Source organism: Pseudochaenichthys georgianus, chromosome 6 (assembly GCF_902827115.2).
Source record: "Pseudochaenichthys georgianus chromosome 6, fPseGeo1.2, whole genome shotgun sequence".
Classification (NCBI taxonomy): Eukaryota; Metazoa; Chordata; class Actinopteri; order Perciformes; family Channichthyidae; genus Pseudochaenichthys; species Pseudochaenichthys georgianus.
The window spans coordinates 26,464,638-26,470,668 of NC_047508.1; positions in this window are offsets into that span (position 1 = coordinate 26,464,638).

Below are 6,031 nucleotides of genomic sequence, written 5' to 3' on the forward strand. Positions count from 1 at the left end.
TCTTTTTATCCTGCGATGCAAAGACAGAAAACCATGTCCAAGAAATCAATATAGGTGTAAACTAAAAAGCAATGTTTTACTGTGAAACAAGATAGAACAGCCACAGCTTTACATTGGTGAGGAATGCATGTCTGATACAGAAAAACAACATTTGTACAGGTAAATATGCTCTATCAGCAACAACTAGACTGGGCAAGCACAAGGGTTTTTGCCTGAAATGTATGGAATTTGTTTTCTCAATGCTAAAGGAGCGTCAGTCTTGTATGTGCTCCTGTATGTCCTTTTCCTGTTTGAAAGAAAAATAAAACTTTAAAGACATTAGTTGGAATTGTGCATTCCTTATTCTTAAAACATTAGTTCTGCTTTGTAATGTTGTGATCCTCTGTAGTATATTCAGACATTCAAATGTAAGCTGACAAATATTTGTTTGGCTGCTGAAAGTTTTAAATAATAATAATAGATTTATTTTGTTAACGCTTTTACAGGTGCTCAAAGACGCTTTACAGATATAGTGAAAAGAAAAATACATCTTGGCTGAGATAGCGTAACGACATTTCACATCAAGAATATGGAGGTGGTATAGTGCACATTTCTATGAGAAAATGGCAAATCCTTGGTGACAAAGATGAATTTTGGTAATGAATGTTTAAATGTCTATGTCCCTAATTTATCACAGATTATATCAACACATTTTTCACATGCAGTGTGGGAGGAAGCAGATATTGAGTTTGGGGTTTGTGTGTGTATACTTCCAAATTCTCACAAAGTGTTGGCAATTTCTAATATTTAGTTGTTTTCAGGGAAAGTATTTATGGTCACATTTATATACATAACTTAGAATGTACAATTTAATTAACTGTGATATTTTCAAATGAAGAGTGAATTATACGTTATCCTCCTTGTGAAAGCGGGGCTGAGCCAGAATGACAGTGAGCTAAGCCTTTCACTGTGAGATGTGTTCCAGGAGCTCCAGCATAACCCCGCTAAAACAGACCTCAATCAATTACAGATTAGACGTGTGGAAGGGAGCAGCAGGCAAGAGTCACACAGACAGGCTAGCTACACACATTTCTCTGGATAAATTGACCTCCACTTTTTGGTGCACCGACCTTTGACCCATGTCAGGGCAACTAAGGTCGAGCCTGATGCCTCATTCATGTATTGTCTGATCGTATCTCATCACCTCCTTTCAGCAGCTTTTTTACATCCCCCCGTTTTATTCCTTTATCTTATATCTGCATGGGCAAACACCCTTTCCCCTGAGGCCTTTAACGATAATCAGATATATTTTTCCTGGATTGTACCTTTTACTTAATTCCATTGTGTATAATACACATTTTACTAATACTTCTCACAAGAATTGGCAACTGTGATTTGGTTCTTGCATTGTGTTAAACTACATTGTCCTAAATAAATGTGACCATGACGTAGTAAATAAACGTTCACATTCACCCAGACTCACATGCTTGCCAATGCTAATATTGGACTGTCTCGAGACAATTACATTCCACAGTACTGTACACATAAAGTGATTTACTGGGCTTGTACATCATTGCCACTGCATAAACAATTCCAGCAGCTTACAAACACTCTTAGGGTAATTGACCATTCATGGTGAAGTTTATTTAAATGTAATTGCATGTTTATAAGTGCACTCCATGAGTCAAGTGTGAGTTAGTAAAGGTGGAGAAAGAAAAATACTTTCCGGTTCTTTTGTTCACTTGATCTGTAAGATGTTCCAAAACTGCCTCGAGAAATCAAGTGTCTGGTGGGATCATTTACAGCGCATCATTTAATTTGAAAACAAGTTTTTCAGTTGTGAACTGTCAACATTGTGATTATAACGTTTAAGATGACAGGCAGAAAATTACAGTTCAATTTCGAACTTAATGGAAACCAATAAAATACTTACGGTGTTCACAATTCAATGTATAATTGTATCATCTCTGGATTATGAGGTTTTGATATGTTTGTGTGTGTGTGTGTGTGTGTGTGTGTGTGTGTGTGTGTGTGTGTGTGTGTGTGTGCTCAGCTTGTGTCTTTTTTATAAAAATAATTCCTGCTTAATTTCATTTAATGTGAAATATCGAATTAAAAAGAAAACAGGTTATTGTTTCATTTGTCAATTATGATATACTAGTGCATATCTCCTTTTAGATGTGTTCAGGCTGCTGCTTCTTCGTTTATGAAATGAGTCTATGCACAACTTTACAGTAGCAACACGACAAAATACAAAGTGAAAAAGCTCCATTGATAATATGATGGCTTCCAGGTTTGATAAAAGACTTGGAAGGAAGTCAGAGTTCAGACCTTAGGAATCTGTACTGTAACTGTATGGATACATTGCAACATTGTTAACATACTCACTGACAAACAAACACATCCTCATTTGTATCACCCTTTACAGAGAAAATAAAAAACGACAGTGACAGTGTATTTCCCTGGGTCCTCAGCAACTCACACACTAAGCCTAGCCAAGTAGATCGGCCCAAGGCTTGGCCAGATAATCAAACTAATAAACAAACACACACTCATAGCCACACAGATACATTTAGTGTTATAGTATGATTCGATTGGCATGTATTGTAAAACTTCCGATGTGAATTAAGATGCATTCCTCAAGAGTGAGTAGACTGCACCATGAATACATTATACGACATCATATACAAAATAACATGAGAGCAGGTCTTGTCCACATAGGAAATGAGCTAAAGGTCTTGTCATTGTGCAAACCTCTTGTTCACTGCTGTCACTCATAGCAGAGAGACACTGCCAACTGTACAGCACACCACCAGCACCACCGTTGCCAAGCTGCCACAGTTAAATACTCTGTCCTCTGTTTTACCCCACGCAATGAATGTGCCCCTGCATGCTAACACAAGACTAACACACTACCAACGTCTGATGGAGGAAAGCCCACACAGACACACAACCTGAGTGTGCTTCAAAAAATGTATTCATAAATGATAGTCACTCTCGTCTCCTATCACGTGAAAATTAAGTCCATAAAATAACTTTAAAATGCCCCACCCAATCACACACACACACACACACACACACACACACACACACACACACACACACACACACACACACACACACACACACACACACACACACACACACACACACACACACACACACACACACACACACACACACACACTTACTACAGTATTTACTCAATGACTCAGAGAGGGACCCTGCCAGAAATCTACAGGGCTTTGATAAGTGACAGCCATAGCGTGACAGCTGGAAGGAACCGAATAGATCATTACCTCACCCTGAGAGCACTGTGATAGACCATACTCTGCTATAAGGTGCCAGAACAGAGGTATGACATATGATATGAATGTTATTCCTCGCCTGGCTAATGGGCTTGGTGCTGCCAGGGGTCATTCTTTAGTTGAGTAAATGTCAGACATGTTGTCGCTGAGTGGGTCGTGTTTGGCTGCACGGGGGCTCTGAGGGAGATGCAGCTCTCTCAAGGTCCCAGCTGTGTGGTGTGTCCTTCTTTAGGAAAATACAAAATGTTGGGAGTATCCATGTGTGGTTTGCGTTATGATCAAAAAATATAAATAAAGATGTGCATGCTGAAACTTGGTGCTGAATCTTCTGGTTTTGGAATGTTTCCATTAATCTTCCAGGTGAACAGGGCAGCTGGAACGCACCAGTGATGAGTGCATGTCTTCAGCAGGACTCTTCTGGGCCTAGTGAAGCATCAACCCAGGGCATTGTCACTGGTGTAAAATGAATGGGTATCTCTGCTCCATTTCACTTTTACCAAGCCTCCAGATGGGAATACACCCATACCTATTTCCCATAGCGGCAGTAAAGGATGCAACATCAGTAAAACATGATGAGTGACTGAGGAAAAGAGTCTAATGCACTTGGCGTGTCTGCATGCTAACATGTGATCTTACACTCAGCTGGCTGCCAGATACAGTACACCTACTTTGCTGAGGCAAGATGAGTTACACATGATGAAACAAGGTGAGTCATAACACTCAAGTTTCATTGAAACTCCCTATACTTATTCATTTTCTACAAACTTGTCAGATTTTTTCAATTGTTGTTTTACTTTAATATTATGGTTTTACCCATTAAGTAAACTATACTTCAGTTTTGATAATAAACGTTTGTTGTGTATTATGTGTACATGTGTCTCCTCCAAAAATGTGTTTTCACTTTAATTGATATTATCGGAATTGCAATTACTCTCTTGTGTAACACCCCCCCCCCCCCCCCCCCCCCACACACACACACACACACACACACACACACACACACACACACGCGCACACACACACACACACACACACACACACACACACACACACACACACACAAACACACACACACACACACACACACACACACACACACACACACACACACGCGCGCACACACACACACACACACACACATACACACACACACACACACACACACACCACACACACACACACACACACACACACACACACACACACACACACACACACGGACACAAACAATCCAGCACCAGTCACTTTTACGCTGCTATGGAAAATGTTGCACTCCCATTTGCACTATGTACATTATCTTTTTTATATATCCTGCTTACTTTAAGTAAATGGTTATTTTGTGTTTATAAATTAGTGAGTGTTCTTGCATTTTAATGTGTGAGTTTATACCTCGGGACTGTGGGAAACAGTATTTGGACCTTTCTGTGTGTACAAACATATTTTGAGATTGACAATAAAGTTGTCTTTGACTCTGACTTTGACTTGTGTGATGAACGCAACGCTTACAAAAGATTCTGACACAAAACTGAAACAGTTTTACTTTACTTTCAAAAAACAGTTTAGCAAAGTACAAGATATTTCAGTGCAATGCAAACAGCAGCCAGAAGGTTATTAGCTTCTACCCTAAACTCTGCATTCCCGCTCTCCCACTCTGTCACTCATGTGTCAGTGTTTCCATTGAGTGTAGTGGTCCTTTGTGTGTGTGTCAGGGCGGTCTTACTCACTCATCCATGGCCTTGGCTTGGACTCAAAGGGGGAACTGCTATTTTCCATTATACAGAGTGGGATGTTTGAGATGAACCGAATCGAAAGAGGTCCCCACAGCCACCGGGGGGCAGTCAAGCTCTGTGTTACGGTATGACTACAAAGAGCAATCAGTGAGATTTGTGTATGCTGGCAGATGGGGATAAACTCTTAAAAAGACTTTACTTCGCTTAAATTATGACATGATCAAAGTGGGTACTATATGCTGCACTTTTGCATTGATTTCTGTATCTTTATCTGCCCAAACATTCCCTGCATTTGCAATTTATATATCTAAATGTAAATGCCAAAATTGGATATGAGGTTATAATGATCCTTAAATATTGTTATAGTATGATATAACACACTGTTTCCGGGCTCTAAAATAAATGTATAGTCATGTCTGACCATGGCCAAGAGCAGGCTCACAAAGGATGTGTGTGTGCTCTCCAATCTACTACCACTTTGAACACTAGAACCTCTCAATACTGTTTCCTTTGAAGTTTCTGAGGAAGTATCAAGCTCATGAGCTCCCACAGCACCAGTTAAAGTGACTACACAGGTCAAGGTCAAAGCCCAGGTGAGCCATATGTTCACTGACCTTTGACCTTGGATGAAAGGTGACCAAATGTGTCAACAGAAGCTCTATTGTGATAAAACTAGTCTGTTGCAGCCTCATGACATAATCTATACCAAGCACCTATAGCAAACATAACTATACAAGCAGATGAAAAATGTGAAATATCCACTTTTCAATGTAGGGGTGTATACTGTTTGTGATTTCCTAGTATAACCACCAGATGGCAGTAGTAAAACACAGTTCATATTTTGTTGCCAGATCTACTGAAATAAAGTTCCAACAAGTCCTGGAGAGCTGATATTTGGTTGCAAGATGTTGGCTTTCTGTTTTTTTGTATAGCTTTTGCTTCAGGGGATTCTTTTGTATGGAACCTTATGTATTATTCACATACTGTAGCATCACATTAACGTCTATAATAACT